Source organism: Eumetopias jubatus, unplaced genomic scaffold (assembly GCF_037043125.1).
Source record: "Eumetopias jubatus isolate StellerSeaLion01/CBP00866 unplaced genomic scaffold, mEumJub1_p1.0 scaffold_47, whole genome shotgun sequence".
Taxonomy (NCBI): domain Eukaryota; kingdom Metazoa; phylum Chordata; class Mammalia; order Carnivora; family Otariidae; genus Eumetopias; species Eumetopias jubatus.
In genome coordinates this window covers 456677-469769 of record NW_028274853.1, presented here as the reverse complement: position 1 = coordinate 469769, position 13093 = coordinate 456677, and the positions used below count along the sequence as shown (strand labels likewise).

Below are 13093 nucleotides of genomic sequence, written 5' to 3'. Positions count from 1 at the left end.
TTATCAAATTTAGAAAAAAATTTGTAAGGTCTTCATATTCTAGATGTAAATCTATACCTTAAATAAAAATATACCTTCTTTATGTATATATACATATATATATATACACACACATATATGCATCTATATGTCAATGATTTAATAGATCTGAATGTATCATTAGTATTTTTACCTGACAAAGAGTTTATACAAGGAGTAGAAGGATCAGCTCTGCCCTTTTCTTAGGTCTTATTTTGCTTACCCTGTTAGTGTTATCTTCAGTTTGGGGTTTCTTTGAAGAGATCTTTCTTAAGTCAGTTGTCTATTTTATGAGGGTTATTTACTTAAAAGTAGATAATATAATCCATACATCTACCTAACTAGGCACCATAAAATGCAACATTTTTGATCAAAGTAAAATGAATAACAGGGTGATGGCCAACTGTTCAGCCCTCCATGTTGTGGAATTCCCATTTTTCCTTCAAGATGCTTTGCTTGCTTACTGTGTATGAGATGTGACAGTTGATATTCAAACTTATTGAGGTTGCCAGTGTCAATTCCAGTGAAATATTAGTAAAGCTTAACATTTTCCTAATTCTTGGGGTAAAAATCAAATAAACTAGAAGTTCTCATATTTTACCCTGCTAGATCATTTCCTGCATCCCCTGTGGTATGTACACCCGAATTTGGAGACCACTAGACTGTAGGACAAAGTTCAGATGTCTTAGTTTGGCGCACACAGTCCTCCACCATCTGGCCCTTGCCTACCTCTCTAACCTAAGGTCTTGCTTTGTCTTGCCTTATACCCTGCATTTCCGTTATAATGAACTTTTTGGAGTTCCCTCAATTTATCATGTTGAATCATAATGTCAGAACTTTTGTTTATGCTATTGCTTCTTCCCAGAATGCTCTTTCTCTTTGGACTACCTGGGAAAACCTCCTCTCTGAAACTTTTTCTATCCTTTTTCCACTCCCCAGGGAGCACTGAAAACATACTCTTTGGAACATTACTGTATTGTCAACCTTAACTTTTGTTGAACCTCTTTGCTAACATTCTTGGCTCCTCCTATAGATTGTCATCTCCCTGAAATCAAAGATGTTGTCTAGTTTGTCTTTGTATCTTCAGCATATAGCCTCAAATAGGCACACAACCATGCTCATTGAATTAACTATGGGGTCATAGTCCTATTGTACATAGTCTTGATTAGCCAGCTCAGAGGATTGTGTTTAGGTCATGATGTCTCTTGAAGAAGTACTTGGAAACCTGATGTGTAGTCAGAGGAAAAGAATTCCAAACAATGTTATGAGAGCAACTGTAGCCTGGGACCAATGTATAGAGTAATAGGGAAGAAGGATTTGGTTTTAATATAAGGAAAAATTATCTAACAACTAGAGCTGCTTGAACACAGGATGAATGGCTTTGGGGTATGGTGAGGGTTTTTTGGGGTTTTTTTGTTTTGTTGTTTTGCCAGTGGAGATGTTGAAATAAAGCCTGGATGGATAACCTTCTTGAGCAGACTGAACAAGCGCTTAAAGCATCTGGAGTGATCATGGTAAATGGAGGAGAATTTAGCTGATCTTCCGATTGTAAACAATCAAGTTGTGACCTGAAATCATTTGGTATGTCGAGTGATAGGTCTAAACCTTAATAGATATTGTTTCAAAAAAAAACAAAAACAAAAACAAAGCGGTGATGGTATTTTAAGTAAACAATTCCTCTGTAATTCAGAATGTCTGGATCTGGGTGAGACACCACCATAATGCTTCTTTGCCTTCTTATGAGCCAGGCTAAGCAAATCTTTGAGCATGTGCTAATGCTGTTTATTTTTCTTTGTGAATATACTCACAGACATTTAACTTGCTTCCTCTCTTCTGAGAGGTAGGATACTTTCACTCTGCCTAACCATGGATTTAAAATTTATAGTCTGAGAGTCCATAACAAAGTGATAGTGTCTCTAGAGTATTGGAGAAGTAGCAGGTACCTTAATCTAGATGTTCAGGGCTGCCTGAGACAGAATTCTAAAATAAAATATTGAATCAATTAAATTTAATTCAGGACATACATAATAAGCATATATCACAGGTTTAAATAACACTGTTGATAGTATACCATAATCTAATTTTAACACCTTTGAAAGGCATGAGTCTTATAATATGGAAACTGAGGTTCAGTGAGGTGGAAGGCACTTGGCTCAGTGGTGTACAACTAACTGGTTTCCGAACCTAGGCCACAATCCATCACATCTAATTCCTCTTCGATGGGTTTCTCCGTTTCATCACACTGCCTCCAAAGTATAGCGTGTGGTCCTGACCCTGAAGAACTTTTGCAGTCTCATGAAGGGATAAGACATATCCATAAAACAATTAGAGAACAACAGAAGTAAAATCAAGTGCAGTAAGTGCATTAGAGCTAAGGAGGAGTTTGGAAGGTCAACAAGGTGAGAAATCACAGGCTAAAGGATACGGAAATTTTTATTAAGAGCAACTTTGAAAATAGCTCTGAAAGATAATTAGGCTTACAAAATTTTTTCTTTGGTTCCTGAAGTGCATGTTGGCTTTGTCCACATTCACTCGTGCCTTTCCTTCTCTTTTACTTCTTTTTAGTTTTACTACTCTCTATTATACTGGCCAATGGGACGCAAGCATCTAATTGCAGCAAATTCTTATACATTCCAAGTGACCCCCACAAAAACAGGTTGCCATGGTAACCAAACAAAAAGGGACTAGAAAACACAAGCAAAGTATTTACTTAATGTCTGATGGGCTCTCTGCACGATTTTCATTAGACTTGTTGCTGGCTTTCTTTTAGGTTTGGGTGCCAGTCACTGCTTATTTTTTTAAACTGTTAAAAAAACGAAAACTTTATCAGGCCCTTTCGTATAGAAAATTGTATCAAGCTGTGAAGTCACAGCAACTGATTTTTTAAATATATGAATCTTATTTAGAAATGTTGATTTATTACATAGAATTAACCCAGAAGCTTGCAACTCTTGCCAATGGCATTCGAGAGAACAGCAGGGCCATTTGATGATAGTTAAGAGTTGTTTAAGAATGCTACAAAAAAGGGAGGCTCATAGTAGCTTTAAAAATAATTTTGTTAAAGATCCTATTTATTTTTGCCACCACATCAATAATAAAAGTCTACACTAATCAGTTGGCATAGATACTTCATTGCTAATTATTTTACATACAAAGTCTAATTAATAGACTATATAATTAATACAATCTACTGTGTTCTAGCTAGTTTTAATCTTTTGGTGAAGAAAGATTTTGACAATGAGACACAAAGTCCTTTAGGCTCATAAAATATGTCTGACATTTTTTGAATTGGGGAGGAGGACCCACTCCCTTCATCCCTACTATTGTCTTGGTACCTTTTTGAAGTGCTAAAACATGAGATTTCAGAGACAGTCTAGGAAGATGGCATCTGTAGCTATGGCAAGCTCTGAAGGTGTAGACAAATACACTGCGTGTCACTAGGTGGTAGGTTTGCTTGGGATCTTGGCGTAACAGACTCTTGTAAGAAAAGATAATTAGAAGCTGCATGCAGTAAATAGCTTCAGCTGACACTTGCTTTTAAGAATCACGCTCACATATATCTTGCAAAAAAGTGATTCTACAACATCAGTGACATTTGTAGGAGTAGAAAACAAAGCTGGATGCTTGTTTGGAAGCCTAGTTAGGCAGGGGGAAAAGTTACTCCATAAAGGCATAGGTCTTCTATGCAGTGTTGCTGCTCTGTGATACAGGTCCACCCACTTGCATATACAGAATTTGCAATTTGCTGTATTGTACTAAAATGCCTTTTTTTGCATCTTTCTATGTTAATTCTCTTAGTCTAGCAGCTGAGTGTGGGGTTCTTAAAGCAAGATTCTCCTTCAATGAAGGGATTTGTCTCTTTGGAATAGAGTCAGTTCAATGCCAAGTTGATTCTACTCTTGGGTCACAAGAGAAAAAGGTAAGAAAATATAATGCAATTTTTTCCATATAAGGAACACTTGTTTGTAACAACAGTGACAAAATACATAGGAGAATGTTCATTATGTATGTCTGTATTAATGCCTCACATGTGATCTATCCTGTTTTTGTACTTTGGGATGTCTATCTAATCATTCTTTTTGAATTGGGCTGTTTATGTGGAAGGTGTTAATGTGGGCTTCACCAGTATCATTGCTACATTGTATCCATACAGGAAGGTTAGAGCCAGTTAGCCAATGGCTAATTCCTATCTGAAGTATTTCTGTGTTGCAGTCTCTAATTCAGTCATTCTTTGGAAAGGAGGTGGTAGGTTTGAGTGAGGATCCAATAAGAACACACATCATTGAGTTCTAGCCTAAAGGTGGGCTGGGACAGATTTTGCTCTGAGGGCAGGGTTGGTAGATATATCCCTATCCGAAAGTTCGTGCATATGATCCCCAGTACATGTACAGAAAAGGCCAGGCTTTAAGGGCCTGAAGTCAACATCAGAAGAATCCTGTGAAGAGTTCTTTGCTGAAGTTAGGGAGATTAGGAGTGTAACTTTGTCCTTTGTTTCCAGTGAAAAATGTAGGCTGGAGAAAAGAAAGGATTTCTTCTAAATTCTTTTTGATTTATCCCACAGCAGCACTTAAATACTTGGTTTTCTAACTTATGAAATGATTGCTATTGACTTTTTCTTGTTTAACTAGAATTTATTCATTGTTCCATCTCTGTCTAGTGAGCAAAATGCTAATGACTTCCTGGGTGTAGTCTTAATTAATAGTCTCAATTATCTGAAACATTTATTCAGAGTCTTCAGTAAGTGGCCTAAGGATAATTTAAAAAATTACTCCCCTCTCCCAAACAACAAACCACCACCATCTCCACTTCCACAGTGGCCTTTCCTTGAGTGCATAAAGGATCTAGTAAAACAACATCAGCTGCTTTCCATTTTTTTTTTTTTTTTTTAATTTGTTAGCCAGAGTCTGCTGAGGCTCCTCAGTAATTCCCTTAAGTATCCAAAGGAATCCCTCTCTCTCTTTGGCTGCCTCTCTCCCACAGGGCCCATTACCTCTACTAGCCTGCCGTACAGAAGAGATCCGTGACATGGTCTAACTTCTCTGAAGTCAAGGATGCCTTCAAAAGCAAAGTCTGGGTGGCTGGGGGACGGGAGCAGGGCAGGGCACAGCAGGGAGGAGGGAAGGAATGATAAACAAAGGGACAGCTGGGGATTGGCCCATTCTTTCTGGGCATTTTGTGGAGCCTCTTTAGAGGCAGTGAAGAACGTAAAATCTAGAGGCATCTTTTAAAAACTGCTTGGTAAATTTGTGACTTTTTTTTTTTTAAGATTTACTTATTTATTTGAGAGAGACGGGGGTGGGGGTGGGAGGGACCGAGGGAGAGGGAGAGAGAGAATCCCAAGCAGACTCCCCACTGAGAGCAGAGCCCTGGCTCGGGGCTTGAGCTCACCATTCTGAGATCATGACTGAGCCACCCAGGTGCCCCTAAGTTTCTGACTTCTTAAGCTGATCTACATAAGGAATAAAGATGAGAGAAATAATGCAAGCCAGGTGGCTGGGTATGAACCTAATCCAGTTTTCATGTAAGTTTGTAATAGTTTTGAAGGGATCCTTGCATTCTCTGTTTAGAAATATACCAGAGGAACTAAAATGGGTAAGTTCTAACATCTCATGGGTGTAGTTCCCTGGAGCAAGATCTAAATACCCTCAAATGCTACCCCAGTTAGAGGAGTGTGAGCTTTACAGATACCAGTTCCAACAAGAAGCCATAGATTTTTTTTTAAATTTAAGTTTACACCTTAAATAGCGTTGGGTGAAGTATGATCAAGGAGGAGGGAAATTATGGAGAGAGAAGATGGGAGATTTTTTTCTTGATTGAGTAATTTGAATTTCATTTTTCAAAAATTAGCCAGTAGTTTCTCTTAGTAGCATGTTACACAGATATTTAGTTTCTCTTAGGGAATTGAGGACAAAATTCCACTTCCAAGGAATAAAAGATTGAGGATCAATTAACTTTCCTATTAAAAAAAAAACAAAACTCTTTTTCTGAGTATAAAAACAATCCATATCCATTATAAAAAATTAGGGAAAAGAAATGAATTCCACATTACATAAAAATTATAATAATTTGCAAAACCTTCTGTAGTTGCTTACCAACGTTAGAAGATGAGGGACAATGAGGGAGAAATCTTCTTTTATGTGGCTGCAAAGGAAAAAGAAAAAAGATTTTTAGGCTAGAGGCTCTGTGGGACCCCTTACCTTCTCTCTAGTGCCCAAGAACGACTGTCCTTGAATCTTATTCACCATAAACCCCTTAATATATGTGAGCAACAGGACTGTGTGGGAGTCAACTTGGGGCTGCCGTTCTAAAGAAGTCTCCTCCAGGGACAGCTGTCCAGCACCAGCTGCTGACTTGGCAACCAGATATAAAGCCCTGGGGAAGACCTCTGTTCAGGGACCAGATAGACAACGTGGGCCTCAGAGAGTTCCCTCCACAAAAACCATCCCTCTTTAACCTGGATCGAAATGAGTTCTCAGGGCTTACTCTCTAGTTGGGAGATCCCCAAGGTTAGCACTCTGGAATAGTTAAGAATCACTTCCATGTGGGTTGAATTCCATTTTGGATATGTGTGTGCATCGTGTGCTTTGGACTTTATCCCCCAACAAAATGACAGTTTTCCAAAGTTAGCCGAGATGGGGAGATATCCTGTACTCTTTGGCGTGTTGGTATTTTTTTTTTAAAGATTTTATTTATTCATTTGAGACACAGAGAGAGAGAGAGAGAGAGAGCATGAGCAGGGGGGAGGCAAAGGGAGAGGGAGAAGCAGGCTCCCCGCTGAGCCAGGAGCCCAATGTGGGGCTCCATCTTTGGACCCTGGGATCATGACCTGAGCTGAAGGCAGACGCTTAACCATCTGAGCCACCCAGGTGCCCCGGCTTGTTGGTATTTTTGATTCAGGAGTGGAAAAATGGTTTTGAGGGAGCTGAAGAAATGAAAATTGTTTTTGTACATGTTGACTTGTAGTGAGTGGCCAAGCAAAATGTTGGGTGTTCCTGGAAGGCTGAGGTTGTCATGACCGTGGCCTGGCTCTGCAGACTGTCACCAGGATTTAAGGGTTAGGAATCTGGGAGGCAGTGGTACTGGTTCATGTTGGTGGCAAGTTTGGGTGACAGTGGGACTAGAATTTTGGGCTATTCTTCCAGGTTGATGTGTGGGCATACCGTATATTGGTGAATAATTCAGAAATCCAGGGGTCTTCAGTGAATTGAAAAATAATTATGGAAATCCTGACTGGCTGGTTGCTTTTATGTTTCTTCTCAGACACCTTTAGAAGGAAAAATGGGAGTTGTGCCCTCCTTTTCTTTCCCCTTTCGTTCGCCCCAGTTAGAGGAGGAGGGGCTGCGGGATTGGTTTAGTCATCATACCTTCATAATTTCGTTGCAGTTCAAGATGTTCTTTTATGAGAATTAGCAGCACGGGGCTGTAATGTGACATCTGCTTTGCATGATCAAAATAGTCTTCTGCTGAGCGAAAATGTCTCTTTAATGCTTTGGGGGTGACCCTCGAGACAATGCTTTCTCTGCTTCTGTACGGTCCATGAGAAAATAGAAGGGCTCTAAGAAAGCTTTTCAACAGAAGTAAACCTCAGAACAATTGGAAACAAACAATGCCCATATCCTTTCCCACCCAAAACGTCTTCCGTGAGCCTGCCCCACAACCAGAGGGAGAAGGAGGTGTAACTGCACATTTATCTGCAGGTTGGAAGCTGGAGAGAGGATTGAAGTGCAGGTGAACTCTGCACTGTGATTTCATATTGCAGTGGCTGCATCTGTACCACCTGTTGCTGGCATGATTGGAGCATTAGCCCTGGCTCAGCCTCAGCACCATTGCTAACTCTGCTTAACATCACCCCGGGGGAGGCTTTATTGGAAGCCCAGTCACTTTGCCTCGGCAATGGTGTACATTGGCACCCCATTCAGCCCTTTTTTCTGACATTAGCGCATTTGAATGGGCCACCAGTGAAGCCATTCAGTGAGAACATGCAACCGGGGTTTCTGGGTGGCCTGGGGCTGAGCTGAGAATTCTCGTTAATGGACTGCTAGACTTAGCCTATTGAGGTACATGAACTCAGTGACCAAAGAAAAGTGAGACAAAGATGTCCCTCACGGGAACATGTAGGTCAGAAGTGGACAAAAGCAGACATGGACCAGTCAGAGCTATTTGATTACTGAGCTGAAAAGGGAACACGGATCCCCGTGGGGGGGCAGTGCGACTGATTTGACAGAAATCTCAAAAATGCCCGCACACTCTGAGAGCGAGGCACTTACCAGAATTGCAGGTGGTGTGTGAAGTTATTTTAAAAATGTTTTTTTCCTTCCACTTGTCTTTGTGGTAATTTCCTGTTTGGTAGTACTTAGAAAAGGCTCCCAATAACTAGAAAGAAAAGAAAGGGTCACCAAATTGAACTGGAAAAAGCATTCTTAAAAGGGAAAGGTGATCACGGGCAACATTCCCCCTACTACTGGTGCTCAGGTTCAGGCTCTTAAGGGACGAGAAAATTTGCTTTGGGAACCAGAACTTTTACATGTGTAGGCTTATAACTTTAATACATGAGCGTAATTTCAAAACCTTTAACCCTAAGACAGGATAAAAAACATAAGTTTTTGAAGTTTTGCAAAAAGATAAAGGAAAAGAACAAGTGAAAAAGGTTAAGGGATCATTTTAGATCAACGTGGTCAATAACAGCATGCTTCATTATGATTGACCCCACACTGTAGCTTCTTGCTGTGTAAGTTTCTGTAGGAGAGACATTGGTCCCTCAAACTTAAATATGTGATCTATGCAAATATCTAGAGATCTAATACTCAGATGCTCATGAAATTTGAAAAGTGTTCTGTAATTTTTCAAAATGACATTTTAATAACAGTATGAACAATTCATGACAAACCAGGCTTACTTATTAAAACTTGCTTAAAAATTTTACAGCTTCTTGGGAGGGGGGTTGAGGGATGGGGTAACTGGGTGATGGACATTGGGGAGGGTATGTGATGTAATGAGCACTGGGTATTATAAAAGACTGATGAATCACAGACCTGTATCCCTGAAACAAATAACGTATTATATGTTAATTAATTGAATTTAAATAAAAAAACAAACTTAAGAAAATTTTACAACTTCTTGAGATAGCAAGATATTTTAAAATGTTCCAGATTTTGGTTTTATAAGATTTTGGGAACCTAAAAATACTTGTAATCCTGTTCTGTAAAAGGAACTGAGAAGAAATTGTGTTTTTTATTGTGTCATAATATAATGCAACTATTTTTACGAGGAACGTATTCAATTTTAAAAGTGTGACTGAAGGAAAGGAAGAGGCACATCTTAACAAGAGAGTCATATCCATTTATGTTGAAACAGAATCTTACAAGGGAGACCACTTCAGGGTCCATTATAGTCTGTCGTATCCGTACTGTGATTGAGATCAACAGAGGCTTTGTGGGTTGCCAAAGGCCTACCTGCCTGGACTTAAAAGTAACACTTTATCTCGTTATGTTTTATCTAGAATTGCTTCATTAGAGTGGGAATTAGTCTTTCTTTGTTAGGGCTAGAATCTTTAAATTTAGATGTTCTACCTCATGTTGAATTTACTAAAGGTAAAATTGATTTACATGTTATCTATCATTGTTGTGATACTTTCATTAAATGTTTTCCCAACATTTTAAACCTGTAGTAAAAGTTAACAAGAATAATATCAAAATTTTGACTACCCTGAAAAAAAAAACCTTTGATAACCATTCAGCTTTTCTCATTTTAGCATTTTTTTTTTAAAGATTTTGTCTATTTATTTGTCAGAGAGAGAGAGAGATTGAGTACAAGCGGGGTGGGGGGAGCGGCAGGCAGAGGGAGAAGCAGGCTTCCCACGGAGTAGGGAGCCCGATGCGGGGCTCGATCCCAGGACCCTGGGACCATGACCTGAGCTGAAGGCAGAAGCTTAACTGACTGAGCCACCCAGGCATCCCTCGTTTTAGCATTTTAAAAATCAATTCCTGAGGTTCCTGGGTGGCTCTTGAGCATCAGACTCTTGGTTTCAGCTCAGGTCAGGATCTCATGGGTTATGGGATCGAGCCCCATGGTAAGCTGCCTGCTTGAAGATTCTCTCCCTCTGCCTTTCCCCCCACTTGTGTGCACACTCTTTCTCTCTCTGTCTCTCTAAAATAAATAAATAAATCTTTAAAAAAATCAATTCCCTTTCTTTCTACCTTCGTGATAAGAAATCCTTAGCTTTCTTTTGTTATATGCTGTCTAGTCCACTTCTACTATTTCTCCTTTAGGGTACTTCAATTACATGGTAGAACAATTTTATCTATTTATGTTATTCAGAGCAACTTGCCTTTGGAAAACTTCAGTGTGAGTCCACAGTTGCTTTCTAGTGAAGGGGTCCAGAATACACCACCCCCAGATATGTCCCATTGGCATAAGGGTTATTTTTGAGCTGAAGGCAATTGAGAAAGACATAGGAAAAGTCCTCCCCATTTCTGACTAAAAGCAGGGCAGAAATTTCCATTTGTAAAGGTGTTCCCACGTCCTGTACCAGGAAGAGCAGAGATAGCACAAAATGAGTCTGCCTGACAAACCTTACTGACAGCCACCTTCCCACAATTTATCGTTCCTAGGAGCCCTGGCCTAGCGATTTCTCCCCAGTTCATCACTCTTGGTAAAATAATATATAAGCCTCCCCCCAAATGCAGTCTAACCACTTGTTTTGATTTTCACTTCTTTTCTGTGATGTCCCCATGCATGATGTTAATATTAATATCAGTACACTTTGTGTGCCTTTTTCCTGTTAATCTGCCTTTTATCTGTTTAATCTGAAGGGCTCCATGTTCTGATTCTGAGAAAGTAGAGGAAAATTTTTTCTTCCTTACATGAAGTAATCACTGAATTATCCTTCCTTTTGCTCCACTGAGGCTTATTGCTTTTTCTCCTTTGGTTTCCTACTCTTTAGCATATTGTTCTTTGATGTTGTCTTACCCAACAGGGTTTTTCAATCTCATTTGCATTATTCTTTTCAGTTAAAAATTTAAAGTCTCAGCTGCCTCACTGTTAGTTAGAAATGTCTTGGCAATGAGTGGAAATGGTCCCACTATAACATCACCTTTGTTATGTATTTGGAGGGCATGTCTTAGGTTTAGTTAGAAGAAATGGAAATTTGTAAAATTTGAAGCCATCTTTTCTAGAAGCAGTTAATCTTTGGGTTCTCTTTTCAAGGACAGTGGCCTTAAATACCTAAATTTTGTTTGAAGATACTGTCAGAACAAAGTTGGAATATTTCAGTCCATTACTATCTGCTGAAATTTCAAAGCTTTCTCGTACAAATGAACGGAAATAGGGGTTAATTTGGATTTCCATTAATTTATTTTATTTTTCTACCCACGAAACTGCTGGGTTTGGATTTATTACTATATTAATAATATTAGTTTCCATTTAGCCCATGATACTATGTATGAGGGAACTGTGTTAAGCATTTGACATGCCTTCTCTTACTGAATCCTCATAACAACCTATGAATTAAGCCCTTTAGTATCTCTTTCTGACAGACAGGAAAACCTGGACATGGAGAGAGAGGTTAAGTGACTTGGCCGTGGTTACCTGGCTATTAGTGGGGAAACTGGAGAGTTTTTGGAAGTGGTCTAGTCCTGATTCCTCTGAAGAAGCAAGTGCCTAATTAGTGATTATATCTTACTGTGAGTATCCTTTCTTTTTGTATTTTATTGATGATCCACGGTGCCTTCCCAGCAGTTCAGGGCCTCTGAGGGCCCAGCCAAGGGCAGGGAAACGAAACCTAGATATGTCAGACCACCGGGGTTGTAGCCGAGACTCATGACCGGAGGGGCTGTCGTGGTTGAGGGGCTGTGGGACATGCTCAGCATCCAACCAGCACCTGGGTATATTTTCATCAGGAACGTGGTTTTCAACACTGGCGGCTGGCTGGATAGCTGTGCTATAAAATGCTCATGTTCTCATATTCTTACTATGCTTGCTGATTCTGATTTCCCCTCTTACACATCTCCATTTCTTTTATCATTCAAATGGTCTGCCTTCTGATTTGGTTTCTCTGGCGCACAAATGAAAATATTTTCTGAATTGCGAAAGCCCAAATGATCAATAATGCACTTTAACCGTTATGTTTGTGCTGTTCAGGCAATTATTAGTGCTGTGAAGTCTCACCCAAACTTCTGGTTTAGTCACCTTTATAGTTTTACCAACTGAAGAAAGAGCAACATTAGGTGTAATTATTCGTTTTGATAAATTGAAGCACCAATCGATCACATTTTATATTAACAACAGATGAGGTTCAGGACTCACTATCCCCAAACAGTACTGTGGCATATTGACTATTTTAAGCTGAAGGAATTTGAGAAACAGCATGTGAAGGAGGGACTTTCTGATCTTCCCCTGAAGCAGGTCGTGAAACCTTCATGTGAGAGGTGACTTCCCTATACCTAAAGGAAAGGAGCATCCTTCTTTCTCAAGATGAGGGGACACAGAGAAGGAGCTGAATGAACAGGCCTTTGCTAAGCTTCCCCCAGTTTACTACACTTACCCCATGTCCTTTGTCCCATCATATTGTCCCACAATTTTCCACTCTTCATCAAACCTAATATAAAAATTCTCAGGTTTAATTATTTCTTTGGGTCTTCAGTTCCTTATAAGGCTCCTGTGTCATGTAAAGTGTATATTAAATAAATATGTATGCTTTTCTCTTGTTAATCTGTCTCTTGTTAGAGCAGTCCCAGAAGGATAGAGGAAAAAGATATTTTTTTCTCTCCTATGCAAGCTACACAAAGGTGTTACAAATGATCTGAGATTGCTCAAGAAGTAGGAGGATGAGCACTGATCCTAGAAGAAGGCAGACATGTTAGAATACACACCTACCTCCCTCTGGTTACTCCAGAGTAACCTCCAGGCTACTCCAAAGCTGGTAGAAAGGCAGCAATAGCTGGTGTCATTTCCCTAAGGACAAACACAGAACATAAACTTTTTACCATCACCATGGGAATTTTAAAAAATATTGAGGTCTAGGTCCCACCCCAGACCAACAAAATAAAAATACCCAAGATTTTTTTAAAAGCTCTCC

The 13093-nt window shown here is 39.6% G+C and overlaps 1 protein-coding gene and 1 long non-coding RNA gene across 7 annotated transcripts in view; one reads left to right on the top strand and one right to left on the bottom strand.

Annotated features, from left to right (window-relative positions):
* LOC148161863 (uncharacterized) overlaps nucleotides 1-13093 on the bottom strand; it is a 155477-nt gene that overhangs the window by 5562 nt on the left and 136822 nt on the right. For all 5 annotated transcript variants that reach the window (XR_015767306.1, XR_015767309.1, XR_015767307.1 and 2 more), the window contains 4 exons: nucleotides 12892-12969; nucleotides 8286-8391; nucleotides 7383-7582; nucleotides 6111-6159 (listed from right to left, as the gene is read on the bottom strand). The gene's annotated coding sequence lies outside the window, so the exon portion shown is untranslated. The remainder of the gene's footprint in view (nucleotides 1-6110; nucleotides 6160-7382; nucleotides 7583-8285; nucleotides 8392-12891; nucleotides 12970-13093) is intronic.
* LOC148161865 (uncharacterized) overlaps nucleotides 656-13093 on the top strand; it is a 101016-nt gene continuing 88578 nt past the window's right edge. The window contains exons 1-3 of one of the 2 annotated variants that reach the window (XR_015767312.1): nucleotides 656-1599; nucleotides 3817-3937; nucleotides 11553-11699. This is a non-coding gene — a long non-coding RNA (uncharacterized LOC148161865). The remainder of the gene's footprint in view (nucleotides 1600-3816; nucleotides 3938-11552; nucleotides 11700-13093) is intronic. The other variant, XR_015767313.1, reaches the window with a different exon arrangement.